Raw genomic sequence first — 15,555 nt, forward strand, 5'->3', positions numbered from 1 at the left:
CTCCGGTACCGCCTGTGGCATTTTGGAGCCATGGATTGGGAGGCCCCCAGGCAGTACTTCTTTGATTTTTCCTGCAATGATTATTGCTTCCATGGCCGGGAGCCATTTGAGTGTGCCTTGAGCATTACGGAGGTTATTCTCTCGGGCATGGAAGCATACATTCCTTTCTCGTATCCTTTGTCTAACGCAAGAAAGCCTTGGTTTAATCACGCTAGTTTTAATGCTGTCTGCAACAAGGAGAGGGCCTACAAAAGGTACCGGAGCCAACCCACGCCTGAATCACATCATCTTTATGTTTCTGCCTGGAATCGTGCTAAGTCTGTTCTTCGCTCTGCTAAAAATAATTTCATTCGTACTAAATGCTCTCAACTCTCCAACTCGAATTCTTCCCGCTCCTTCTGGCACCTTGCCTAAACCTTTCTAACAACTTTACCTCATCATCCTTCCCTCCTCTTTTCTACTCTGATGGTTTGTAGCTATTTCTTCTACTGATAAAGCAGATCTCTTCGCACGGACTTTCTCCTCCAATTCCACCTTAGATGATTCCGGTGCTGTTCCTCCATCACTTCCCTCCTCTGACTTCCTCATGGCTGACATTAAAATTTCTTCACCTGATGTATGTTCTCCCATCACTGGCCTCAATAATAACAAGGCATATGGGCCTGATGGAGTCCCTCCTGTTGTTCTCAAGAACTGTGCTTCTGTGCCTGCCTAGGCAAACTCTTTCACCTTTGACTGTCAACTTGTACCTTTCCTTCTTACTGGAAGTTTGCTCTCATTCAGCCAGTCCCAAAGAAGGGTGACCACTCCTAACCCTCCAACTATCGTCCAGTTGCTTTAACATCCTGTAATTTAAAAGTTTTCGAGTCAATTCTCAATAGAAAAATTTTAAGGCATCTTACCTATCGCAACTTTCTGATCGTCAGTACGGGTTCCGTCAGGGACACTCCACTGGCGATCTTCTCATCTACCTTTCAGACTCCTGGTCATTCGCCTTTCGGGACTTTGGCGAAAGCTTTGCCATTGCACATGACATCTCAAAGGCTTTTGATCGAGTCTGGCATAAATCTTTAATTTCCAAACTGCCCTCTTAAGATATCTATCCTTCTATCTGTGCCTTCATTGCTAGCTTCCTTTCTGGTCGTTCTATAGCCGCTGTTGTAGACGGCCATCGTTCTTCTCCTAGATCTATCAACAGTGGTGTTCCTCAGGGCTCTGTCCTATCTCCAACTCTCTTCCTTTTATTCATCAATGACCTTCTAAGCTGTACATCTAACCCTATCCGCTCATACTCTGATGACTCCACCCTTCACCTTTCCATTCGGTTCCCCCAACGCCCATCTCAGCAGTTACTTCAACAAACAAGGGATGAGGCTATGGCACACCTAATGTCTGACTTGGCTTGTATCTCTGACTGAGATAAAAATAATTTGGTTGTTTTTAATGCATCTAAGACTCAGTTCTTACACCTATCAACCCGACAAAATCTTCCACATGTATACCCACTAATGTTTAATAATATTCAGCTTAATCCTGAATCATCCTTGAACATGCTCGGGGTTTCATTTACTCGGGACTTATCTTGGAAAGATCATATTACATCTCTTGTAAAATCTGCTACCAAGAGATTAGGTGAGCTAAGCCGACTCCATTCTTTTTTTACCCCTGCACAATTGTTGACTCTATACCGGGATTTTATCCGCCCCTGTGTAGAGTACAACTCTCATGGGTGGGGAGGCTCCCCACATACAGCTCTTCTCAATAGGGTGGAGTCAAAGGCTTATCGTTTCATTAACTCTCCTCCTGTTACTGACTCCCTTCAACCTCTGTCTCGTCGCCGCACTGTTGCATCTTTATATCTTTTCTATCGCTACTTTAATGGTCACTGCTCCTCTGAACTGTCTGCATACATTTCTCCACCTCTACGACGGACACGTAGCACCCGTCTAGCAGCAAACTCTCATCCCTTTTCTGTTCAACTCTCTAATGCAAGAGTTAACCGTTACTCCCAGTCCTTCATTTACGCAACAGGTCAACTCTGGAACTGTCTCCCTCTGTCTGTATTTCCTGCTGCCTATGATCTCCAGTCTTTCAAACGCAGTGTGTCCAGGCATCTCAAAATGATCGGTTCTTGTATTTGGCTCTCTATTGTATTTTGTTTTTCTCTTGAAGGGAACTGTTACTGCGGGCTCATGGCCTTCGGTTCCTTCTTCCTCGCATAAAAAAAAAAAAAAAAATAAGTAACTGTATTTTCAATGGCTAAGGATCCCAGTATTGCGAAAAATTGCACTTAGAGACAAGCAGTCCTGCGTGTGTTTGTCCACGGTATATTATTATTCTGAGACGGTTTATCGTGTACATATTCGTTGGCTCAAAGTCGGCATTCAAGTTTAAAACGTCTTCTTTCCTGTTTCCCAGTGATTCATTGGCTTCCATATTTTCCCTTGTTTTTGTTGTGTGGCATCGTGACTGAGTAAAATGCGAAGCACCTACAGTAAGTAACCTCACTGGGATCGCTTAAGTTTGTTTGGTATAACTTAAGTATTCTGTCCCGAGCTAAGTTCAATTCGTGATAAATCATGTTTTATAAGTGAACTTCGCACTAATAAGTATTTTCGTAGACACGGGTTCCAGACCTTGATGGGAATATTTTCGTAGACACGGGTTCCAGGACCTTGATGGGAACTTTCCACACGGAGGAATTCCTTACCCATCCTTTCAGGAATTGGTTGTTGGCTTCTGAGCTGTTGTATCCCTTAATTTCCTCTCTTGTGTAACAGAACTGCTTGTACATGAGGTGCCGGCCAAGTCCGATAGATCTGACAAGTTCATGTCCACGAAGCCAGTTTTTCTTCCTTGAACGATTTGGATGGCAAATTTTAAGGATTCAGCCCACACAAAATTCATATTTCTTTGTAAGGCGTCTCATTATCAGGGCCTGAGAAAGCTGAGCAGCTGACGCTGACAAGGAGTATCAGATAAAGTAGGAATACTTGGTAAAAAGACAAGACCAGGTTAGAATAAAAGAGGTATCCCAGATGGCTGTACCTAGCTGAATTAAATTGTTTGGCAGCAGGATGGAGAAACTTGTTCTTTGTTTTCCTTTTCTTATTCTGTATGTTTAACCACACTTTTATTGCAACTGCCAAGTAAGAGTCAAATAACCTACTGCAGTTATCCTCTTATGCTTTTATCATGAGAATAACCTACAAAAAACATGATATTGTAGCGGAGAAATTATCGCCTTTACTTTCAAACTTTTCATTTATGCTAAATATCATCAGGCGGGAACAGAGGTAAAATAAAAGAAGAATCATTGACCTGAATGGGATAGAGGTTTCTGAACTGCGTGATTGCTTGGATTCACAGATTCTGAAGGCTTGAATGATGGGTAAAAGGAAATGTGTGAGAGACGAGGGGGAGGAGAAGGGAGAGGTAGTGGGGGTATGGGGGACGAGGAGGGGAGGATGAAGGAGGAAAGTGGTGTAATAAAGGAGGGAGGGAAGAGGAAGTGATTGAAGAGAGGAAGATGAAGGAGAAAAGTGGTGTCAGAAAGTGGGTGTTGATGGGAGAGAGCTGGAGGGACAGGGGAAGGAAGTTTATGAGGCGGGGGGTATGATGGAAGAGAAAGGCATAAGGAGGAAAGAGGAAGGGTAGATGGGAAACGAAAGGAATGTAAGGGAGGAGGAGTGGGAAGTGATGAGGAGGAAGGAGAGACCAGGATGGTTATGTGGAGAGGAAGTGTGGGTAGTGGGCAAGGATCTTAACCTCTTTTGGTAATGGGGTAATGGGAGAGGAGGAGGATAAGAGGAAGGAGGAAGAGAAGAAGGAGAAGGAAGAAAAGGAAACAAGAGGGGATGGAAGAGGGAATGTGGGAGGAGAGGGGATGAGGAAGGAGGATATGGGATAAGAGAATGAGAGGGAGAATATGAGAGAGAGAATATCAGACTAGGCCAAGAATTCACAAACTATCTAAAGACAGATTCACCATCATACTTAAGACCTGTTTTGCTGGAAGAATGAGAGACATAAGGATAATCTACAGCCATCCTTCTTTGATTTCCTTTCCTTAATAAATCTTACTACTGAAAATTTATCTCAAGTCTGAGATTCCGATTCAAGACAATACATAGCAGGGAAAACAATGAAACCACCAAGTATCAATATCAGGACTCCATATTATAATTACAAATCATAATAGATAGATAGATAAATAGATAGATAGAGAGACAGATAGAAGCAGGGAGTCAGATGATGAGAAGGTATTGTGTCTGCGAGAATCGAGCAATGCTAAACATGCTTACACACTCTTAACTCAAGGAATGCTTATTAGGCACACGACAGCGCCTAGTGACCATACACACACATACTCACACACAGTCTTCTAGAACTTTCCATCCACAAGGAACACACGTGATACGTCTCCTGTTTCACCAGAATTTAGGAAAGAGAGCTCAGAAGGAGACAGGCGATAGAAGAGGCAGGTAATGGGGAGAAGGGCTTAGCAACTTGAGAGAGAGAGAGAGAGGGAGCGAGAGCGAGACAGGGAGGTAGCTACCCGGGACTCTATACTTCGCTCTGTGTGAGAGACTTGTTAATATTTCCAAGACAAATAAAAATAGTCCCATACTATTCTTTACCTCTCCTGTCACTACATGACAAATGGGAAAGAAGATTATCTATTTACAAGCTACTCCAGTATAATAACCGCTCGTCCACAAGTCTAATATATATATAACTCAACCACAAAGGAACCACAAAGTCATTTATGACATTTGGTAGCAGCGAATCTACAGACATCGTCTCTGAATTAAAAGCAAATTTCTACAAAAGCAGGCGAGACTCTACAAGATTAGCTTCAGTTCTACATTGAATTCCTACAAAATACAGCCTACAATGCAAATAGCCTACAAGTCTACAAAACAACTCTATAATCTTCACGTAACTTCAAGCAGCAGCAAGAAGAATAAAAAACAAAGCAAGTAAAGAAGAGGAAAGACCAAAGCAACAAGCATACAAACCCCCACCACTCTCTCCCGCCTACCTCAATCGCTGACGCAGAGGTCAAGACACGCAGCAAAACACCAGAGCTACATTTATAACGCATCTTACTCATCTTCACTCAAGTTACTCATCGCTACTCGTTTACTCACCACAGCTACCAGTGTGGGAAGTTGACGTCACCATACGTGTGCTGAGGCGACGCCAAGCCGTGTGTCTGACACCCCACAACACGCCAATCAACCCGTGAAGAACAACGCTATCACCACGTGCAACACCACTCACACCATTTCCACCACGGTAAAAATTAGTGAGTTGCATAGTTACTTCACTTATACAAGACACAGTGATAGACAATAAGCTTCTGCACAAACATATAAAACATGCTGTATAGTTGCAGCTTATATACACATACTTACTTCAGTTATCTGCATAACTCAAACACTAAATAATCACCAACAATAAATATTCTACACTGTATATATTCAATCATTTATTATAACATTTATTTACTACCAACGAGTGTTACCATTTATACCTACATAAAATACGTGTTTCATACATACAGCTATACATTATTATATCTACAAAGTAATAAAGAAAATATACCATCACAGTTACTCAGTGAGCGATTAAAAGAACTGTATTAAACATTTATTAATTAAAGCTACCTAGTGGAAACATATAAATTAAGTTACAAGGTAAACTAGAGAAAAAAAAAATGGCCAACACAAATGACGTTAGCAAGAGTGAACATCTTCAACACAATCGTGAAGACAATGATTTCCACACAGTGCTGACACACATATTACCCACGATAGGTACAAGTGAACAACAAATCAGTGTATATAGTTAATACTGTATATACGTATATATATATATTTTTTATATAAAATAACAAAATATGGGACTATATAATATCATTTTCAATAATATCTGTGCAATATAAACTAAACTTTTAAAAAGTACCCCAAGGAAATTAGCCAGTAATTATGCAACCATGAACAACATGGAAAAAGCGTACACAAGCGAAGAAAAACAAACTATAGAAAATCAATACATAAAAAAAAAGAAAAAAGAAAGAAAAAGTAAGAAAGAAAAAAGAGAGAAATAGAGTAAGATCACATAACAAACAAATGAAAATAAGTGTAAGTGTTACATATGCCAAAATACCACATACTACAAACAAAAAAGCAAATTGTTGTCTCCACAAGCAAGTGGCATGACACATCATCACTATCATCGACCGCAGCATATGTTAGGACTGCAATTATTACAATTATGTAACTACAAACGATATGTAACAATTATGTAACGACAAACGATTGCATTATGTTACACTTGCTACAATTATGTAACTACAAACAATATGTACCAATTTATGTAACAGTTGCATTAACAAGATGTAACTTTTATGTAACTTTAACTACAATTATGTAACTACAAACAATATGTACCAATTTATGTAACAGTTGCATTAACAAGATGTAACTTTTATGTAACTTTAACTACAATTATGTAACTACAAACGATATGTAACAATTATGTAACGACAAACGATTGCATTATGTTACACTTTGCCAATTAACAGTTGCATTAACAAGATGTAACTTTTATGTAACTTAACTACAATTATATAACTACAAACGATATGTAACAATTATGTAACGACAAACGATTGCATTATGTTACACTTTGCCAATTAACAGTTGCATTAACAAGATGTAACTTTTATATAACTTTAACTACAATTATAAGGCCAAGACACTTATGTAAGAATTGCATTAACAAATGTAACTACAATTGTAAGGCCAACACAGTTATGCATTTCACTACAATGGCCCAAGTACATTTTTTTTTTTTTTTTTTTTTAATGCGAGGAAGAAGGAACCAAAGGCCAAGAGCCCGCAGTAACAGTTCCCTCCAAGAGAAAAACAAAATACAATAGAGAGCTAAATTCAAGATCCGATCATTTTGAGATGCCTGGACACACTACGTTTGAAAGACTGGAGATCATAGGCAGGAGGAAATACAGACAGAGGGAGACAGTTCCAGAGCTGACCTGTTGCATAAATGAAAGACTGGAAGTAACGGTTAACTCTTGCATTAGAGAGTTGGACAGAAAAGGGATGAGAGTTTGCTGCCAGACGGGTGCTACGCGCCCGTCGTAGAGGTGGAGGAATGCAAGCAGACAGTTCAGAGGAGCAGTGACCATTAAAGTAGCGATAGAAAAGAGATAAAGATGCAACAGTGCGGTGAAGAGACAGAGGTTGAAGGGAGTCAGTAAGAGGAGGAGAGTTAATGAGACGAAAAGCCTTTGACTCCACCCTATTGAGAAGAGCTGTATGTGGGGAGCCTCCCCACACATGAGAGTTGTACTCCACACAGGGGCGGATAAAACCCCTGTATAGAGTCAACAATTGTGCAGGGGTAAAGAAAGAGCGGAGTCGGCTTAGCACACCCAATCTCTTGGAAGCAGATTTTACAAGAGATGTAATATGATCTTTCCAAGATAAGTCCCGAGTAAATGAAACCCCAAGCATGTTCAAGGATGATACAGGATTAAGCTGAATATTATTAAACATTAGTGGGTATACCTGTGGAAGATTTTGTCTGGTTGACAGGTGTAAGAACTGAGTCTTAGATGCATTAAAGACAACCATATTATTTTTACCCCAGTCAGAGATATGAGCCAAGTCAGACATTAGGTGTGCCATAGCCTCATCCCTTGTTTCTTGAAGTAACTGTTGAGATGGGCGTTGCGGGAACCGAATGGAAAGGTGAAGGGTGGAGTCATCAGCGTATGAGTGGATAGGGTTAGATGTACAGCTTAGAAGATCATTGATGAATAAGAGGAAGAGAGTTGGTGATAGGACAGAGCCCTGAGGAACACCACTGTTGATAGATCTAGGAGAAGAACGATGGCCGTCTACGACAGCGGCTATAGAACGACCAGAAAGGAAGCTAGCGATGAAGGCACAGATAGAAGGATAGAAACCGTAGGAGGGCAGTTTGGAAATTAAAGATTTATGCCAGACTCGATCGAAAGCCTTTGAGATGTCAAGTGCAATGGTAAAGCTTTCGCCAAAGTCCCGAAAGGAGGATGACCAGGAGTCTGAAAGGTAGGTGAGAAGATCGCCAGTGGAGCGTCCCTGACGGAACCCATACTGACGATCGGAAAGAAGGTTGTGATAGGAAAGATGCCTTAAAATTTTTTTTAATAAGAATTGACTCGAAAACTTTTGAAATACAGGACGTTAAAGCAATTGGACGATAGTTGGAGGGTTGGGAGTGGTCACCCTTCTTTGGGACTGGCTGAATGAGAGCAAACTTCCAGCAAGAAGGAAAGGTACAAGTTGACAGACAAAGGCGAAAGAGTTTGCCTAAGCAGGGTGTAAGCACAGAAGCACAGTTCTTGAGAACAACAGGAGGGACCCCATCAGGCCCATATGCCTTGTTAGTACTGAGGCCAGTAATGGCAGAAAATACATCAACTGAAGAAATTTTAATGTCAGCCATGAGGAAGTCAGAGGGGGGAAGTGATGGAGGAACAGCACCGGAATCGTCTAAGGTGGAATTGGAGGAGAAAGTCTGTGTGAAGAGATCTGCTTTATCAGTAGAAGAAATAGCTACAGAACCATCAGAGTAGAAAAGAGGAGGGAAGGATGATGAGGTAAAGTTGTTAGAAAGATTTTTGGCAAGGTGCCAGAAGGAGCGGGAAGAATTCGAGTTGGAGAGTTGAGAGCATTTAGTATGGATGAAATTATTTTTAGTAGAGCGAAGAACAGACTTAGCACGATTCCGGGCAGAAACGTAAAGATTATGTGATTCAGGGGTGGGTTGGCTCCGGTACCTTTTGTAGGCCTTCTCCTTGTTGCGGACAGCATTAGAACAAGCGTGATTAAACCAAGGCTTTCTTGCGTTAGTCAAAGGATATGAGAAAGGAATGTATGCTTCCATGCCTGAGAGAATAACCTCCGTAATGCGCAAGGCACACTCAGATGGCTCACGGCCATGGAAGCAATAATCATTCCAGGGAAAATCAAAGAAGTACTGCCTGAGGGCCTCCCAGTCCGCAGCTCCAAAATGCCAGAGACGACGTTTCCCTGGAGGGTCTGCAGGCTGTACTGGAGCGATAGGACAGGTTAAGGTAATCAGGTTGTGATCGGAGGAGCCCAACGGAGAGAAAAGATTAACAGAGTAAGCAGAAGGATTAGTTGTGAGGAAGAGGTCAAGTATGTTGGAGCTCTCTCCAAGGCGGTCAGGGATACGGGTAGGGTGCTGTACAAGCTGCTCTAGGTCATTAAGGATAGAAAAGATGTAGGCTTGTTCACCAGGTGGATCCGTGAAAGGAGAGGAGAGCCAAAGGTGGTGGTGAACATTGAAATCTCCAAGAATGGAGATTTCAGAGAAAGGAGAAATGGACAGAATGTGTTCCATCATAGAAGTAAGATGGTCGAAGAATTTTTGATAGTCAGTAGAATTAGGGGATAAGTAAACAGCACAGATATATTTAGTCAGAGAATGACAGGAAAGCCGAAGCCAGAGAGTGGAGAATTCAGAAGAATCAAGTTCAGGAACACAAGAGCAAGATGAGTCGTTGCGTATGTATACACAACAGCCACCTTTGGCTTTGAAATGAGTATAGAGAAAGTAGGAGGATACAGAAAAGAGTTTGCTGTCAGTTGCCTCAGACAGCTGAGTCTCCATTAGAAAAAGAAGGTGAGGTTTAGAGGAGGAGAGGTGGTGCTCAACAGAGCGAAAGTTAGATGAAAGGCCGCGAATGTTGCAGAAATGAAGAAGAAGAGAGTCAGACAGTGGTTTCAGGCACCTCGAGTCGTCACCGGGAGAGGGGCAGATGGCGGGGGCATTTATGGTCCCCCCCCCTGGGGACTCCGAGGCTGGGTGAATTGACGCCATTTTGGTGAATTTTGAATAGGAAGTGTAGTGTGTACTGTGCATGTAGTTTTGTGAAGATAGATAGAGAAATTTGTACTGGAGAGCATGCTGGCCTACTCTCTGTGTAACTGAGACACTGAAAAAGTTCAGCAAAGGGGGATGGTCAGGAACTAGTCCTGAGGGCTGATGAAACGGGAGCTCCAGCACTCCCTGTCATCAGCTTTCCATCCACCTCGGGAGTACTGCCCTGCTCGACTGGTGCTACAGTCTACTCCTGGCAAAGAGGTTTCGTGCTGCCTGCGGGATGCACCCGACCAGGCTTTTCCTCTCTCGTCACTAGGAATAGGGACCGACACCACCAGACGTATCAACCGACGCCACCTTTCTCCGGCTCTGGCTGCCTCTGCTGGCTACTCGCCCAACCAACGGTGGGAGACGTAGAGAGAGAGCGCGCGCGCCGGCAGAGGGTGGCACATGATACTAGTGTCATAGGAGGTGGGCCTCTGCCTCCATAGTAACAAGTACAGCAGCCCACATCATTAGCTGACGTTCGAGATGGGCTTGCTCTTCCTTCTCCTTCCCCTTAGCACGGTGCTTTATTGACACCCATCCTCTCTCTCTCCCTCCCCCTCTCATCCCATCTTACCTCTGCACCAGCAGCAGCAGCAGCAGCAGCAGGGGGATGGGAATCCTCAGGAGGAGGACAAGGAGAGCAGCAGCAGCAGCAGCAGCAGCAGCAGGAGGATAATACAGATACGTGTGTATATGCATGTGTGCGCTGGGTGCTCGAGAAGGGCTGTTGGTCTTCCTTCTCCCTTTGCTCTATTTAGGGAGTAGGGTATGCTGTTGGGTGCCGGGAACGCACAGTAGGGGGGGGGAACTGATGGCAAGAACGAGGAGAGGAGGAGGAGGAGGAGGAGGAGGAGGCGGACGACCAGGAGCCAGTTACTTTGGCACTGTGTCTTCTGTCCTTCGACCTCCTACATCTCTCCACACATCCTCTCTCTGCATCTCTCTCTCTTTTTTTCCTCTTCTGCCATCACGGGGATGTGCTTGCCGAGTTTGATGTGAATGAACCACCATCATCTCCTCCCAAGGCAACTGTATTACAGTTAAATAATTTACTTTAATGCATTTATTCAAATATGTATACAACTTGTTTAAAATGTAATATTACTGAATAATCACTATTTACTATGAATATTATATGTATACAATATTCATACAATTATGTTACTTTTACAATATTATGTATTTCACTTAATTAGCTTAGAGGTTCATTATAATGTGTATGTAATATGTATTAATATGTTAGGACTATTAACTGTCGATGGTACGCCATTTTCGCGTGACCGAGCAGATATCAGGACTCCATATTATAATTACAAATCATAATAGATAGATAGATAAATAGATAGATAGAGAGACAGATAGAAGCAGGGAGTCAGATGATGAGAAGGTATTGTGTCTGCGAGAATCGAGCAATGCTAAACATGCTTACACACTCTTAACTCAACGAATGCTTATTAGGCACACGACAGCGCCTAGTGACCATACACACACATACACACATACTTACACACAGGCTTCTAGAACTTTCCATCCACAAGGAACACACGTGATACGTCTCCTGTTTCACCAGAATTTAGGAAAGAGAGCTCAGAAGGAGACAGGCGATAGAAGAGGCAGGTAATGGGGAGAAGGGCTTAGCAACTTGAGAGAGAGAGAGAGGGAGCGAGAGCGAGACAGGGAGGTAGCTACCCGGGACTCTATACTTCGCTCTGTGTGAGAGACTTGTTAATATTTCCAAGACAAATAAAAATAGTCCCATACTATTCTTTACCTCTCCTGTCACTACATGACAAATGGGAAAGAAGATTATCTATTTACAAGCTACTCCAGTATAATAACCACTCGTCCACAAGTCTAATATATATAAAACTTCTCTACAAGCAAATACAAAGTTTTTATGACATCAATAGTACGGCAAGGTGAGCAGGTAAAACAATCAAGTGAGCAGGTTAGAGTAAGACAATCATATTATTAAGTAGGTAAGAAAATGAGATGAACAGGTAAGACAAACAGATGCACAAGTAAGACAGAAGGTCATCAGGTGTGAAGAATGATAGGTCAGCAGGGAATATCAGCTTAGCAATGAGGAAAGGTCAGGTTAATAGAGAGGAGTAATGAGACGAAGGAACTTATTAATGTAGCAAGTATGTATATTAAGTTGGCAGAATATTAGATCAGCAAAGATTATCAGGTCAGGAGCGAATATCAGGAGGGCAGGTAAAGTTGTAGTCTCAGCAAGAAATATTATTTTGAAGGCAGGTAGGGATATTGGATCACGAGGCGAGTTAATCAGGTGAGCATGTTAATGAGCACTTAGGGCAGTAGGTGTGAATATTAGGTCAGCAGAATAAAGGGGATTTTATTCATTAACGTACGATCATTTCCCTCTCATAGTTACACTTTTCAAAAGGGAAACGGACGCGCGCGTGCGTGCATGCGTGCGTGAGTGTGTGTGTGTGTGTGTGTGTGTGTGTGTGTGTGTGTGTGTGTGTGTGTGTGTGTGTCCTTAGTTTCTTCTCGTTCCTCTCACCAACGCTCGTTACCACAGCCTCATGCCATTACTTCTGGACTGGTTAACCTGAAAATTACTACGCATGTGTTTGGGTCTTTCCTCTCGAGAAACTCTTCTCAATTTTTCATTTAAGGCCTTGAAAGTGACGAGGATCGCAAAATCACCAAACACCAAAAACAATCTTCCCATTGCAGGTACATGTTGTAGTTTGCTTCGAAAGCGGTTAGTGTTCGGAATTACGACGATTTGAAAGGACTCCATAGCATGTATGTTCTGGGATGTATTCGTTTTACATGTGTTACATATACAAGTACAAGTAAGTATTAATATATGAGAAGTAAAATGACACGAATATCCTCGCAAGTGTTGCCTTGCTAGACTGCATTTGTTTTTGGAGTCTTCTTCTGACAAAAACGAATGTTGCTTAAGTTTGTCAGTTGACAGTAATTTTGTTTGTAAATCATCTTCCTGTCCATTAAAATTCCCTTATCCTTCCTCGGTAACTAAGTCGTGGTAACATCAGGTAGGAGCTCCTAAGATGTTATATTCAATTTGTATTCATCTGGCAGAACAAATCTACTCCCACAGCTTGAATGCCAAGCCATAGTTGCTTGAAATTAGCTGAGTTTTATTACGAGGTGGAAATGAGTCTCCTTAGTTATGAGTCATAACATCCCTTCTGTCACACTACCTTGTCTACTAAATGGATTGAAAGGGGACAAAGATCTTCCTCTGTTTAGGAATATGTGCTGTATTTAGTAATTCTAGTTTCAAGTCAGTAACCAGGACAGTCAGATCAGTAAGCAGGATAACTAGATAAACAGGTGGCTCAGCAAGTTAAGCAGACGCAGAGGATACTAGGCCAACAGAGAACAATAATTAAGCAGAGAGAAGCAGGTGTGAGAGATAAATATTAGACTGACAAAGAATAGAAGAAAACAAGGTAGGAAACTTGGCGAAAAGGTATACATGCAGGTAATTAGGTACTATAATTGAATCGGCATGTAGGAATATTGCGTTAGGTGAATATTTGGGATAAACGCATAATCTGGTAAAGCAATCAGATGAGCACAGGAGACCATCAGACCAGCAGGTAAAACAATCAGGTCAACAGGTAGGACAGGTGGTGTGGATCAGAGCCCTCACTTCATTTCACTTCCCCTCACCTCACCTCAGCTCACCTCCTCACCTCACCTCTTCACCTCCTCATCTCACCTCACCTCCCTGGCCCGTGGCACTTGTAATACTCCCACATTAACATTGATCCTCGCAGTGGGGGCTTCTAACACACACACACACACACACACACACACACACACACACACACACACACACACACACACACACACACACACACACACACACACACACACACACACACACACACACACACACACACACACACGGTTACAGCAAGCTTAATCATTAACTAGTTAAGACGAAAACAAAATAGTACAAATTAGATCTTTAACCTAGAATTCCTAAGAAAGTAAAAATCGAAATATCAGAGCATTCAATACATAGGTTTGGAGACAACGAGGAATGAGATATTGAGTAGGAGAATGCATGTGATTCAGGTGAAGGGGAAGAGGCAAAGGGAGACTGAAACTGGGATGAAGGGATCGGGTGGGGAAATACATGAAAGATAGGGTTCTGATTTGGAGAAAGAGCAGCCATATTTAGGAGATCTGGGTAACATGGAGGTGATTCGTTTGTGGCCGCCTCTCCTGGATTAAGGTATCTGATTATACCGGTATTAAAGCTGCCACTCATTAAAGGTGCACTAGGAAACGGGAAATTGACAGCTGTTTCAGTGTCGGCAGCAGACACGGATTAGGGGGGAAAAAGATCATGTCTAACTATATGGCTAGAATTTTATAAGATTTCTCACGTCTACAGTAGCTATTACCCATTAGACCTAGCACACTTAGGCTTCCAGACAACCTAGTTAAAGTACTTCACGGTAAATTATTGTACAGAATTAAAACTCTAGGAATCAGAGATAATTTTAACAGAAATTTGTTCGGGGAGTACATACTAAGAGACAAAGAGTCGTGGTAAATTGCACATCCGGTTGGGTCATAGTAATGTCTAGGGTAAATTCTGTGTACAGTTTACTTAAGTTTTATTGATGTAGGATTCAATAACTACATATTTAAATTTGAGGATAACATGAAGACGGGTAGCCTACTTGTATTCTGGCGGATCATAATAGGCTAAATCTGCAGTCACAGTTAAACGAAATTTGGAATGGTCATCTTCGTGACAAATGCCATCCTGTGCAGTAAAGTGCTAAATGTTGCAAATCGGAATTCTTTCTACTTATTAAGTTTCTTTTCACCCTATCAGGAGCGTAGGATTTCATCGCTAGACTACTCAGACCCGTCATTTAAGGCAAGAGTGACCTGCCTCGCTCTTCCCTGAATGGCATTATGTAAATAATAAACTCCAACCTTCCCTTAGATGGATACCCTCACGATCCCCATCCAGTTCGATCACCAATCAGTAAGCCATCACACGTTCATTTAGTTATATGGTTGCCACCCAAACTAATAAATGGTTTCCCAGATTGCACTACACCGTTAGGCTTGTCACTCACTACAGGTACCTCAAAGTTGCACTAAACTGAATGAATGGATGGTACGCACTTCACCTACCACATTCTACAACCTATTCCAGATGAGTCGTCCCAAAACTGTTTTATATAAGGGAATGATGATGTCTTTACTCTTGACATCTTGAATCTGATGTTTTCGTTTATAATAATAATAATAACATTTATTATTATTATTATTATTATTATTATTATTATTATTATCATTATTATTATTATTATTATTATTATTATTATTATTAATTATTATTATTATTATTATTATTATTATTATTATTATCATCATTGTTATTATTATTATTATTATTATTATATTCCTGGAGCATTCTCCTCACCTTGGGTTAGACTTATAATCTTAGAGGTTATAAATTATGTATCCTTCATTAACTTTCGGTGCTGTGACATTCTACAAAACTAGATAGAATCATCTAGAAATAGCAGAAATAAAATAATATTT

Source organism: Coenobita brevimanus, chromosome 2 (genome assembly GCF_032717465.1).
Source record: "Coenobita brevimanus isolate Jiangsu-jjx chromosome 2, ASM3271746v2, whole genome shotgun sequence".
NCBI classification, from domain to species: domain Eukaryota; kingdom Metazoa; phylum Arthropoda; class Malacostraca; order Decapoda; family Coenobitidae; genus Coenobita; species Coenobita brevimanus.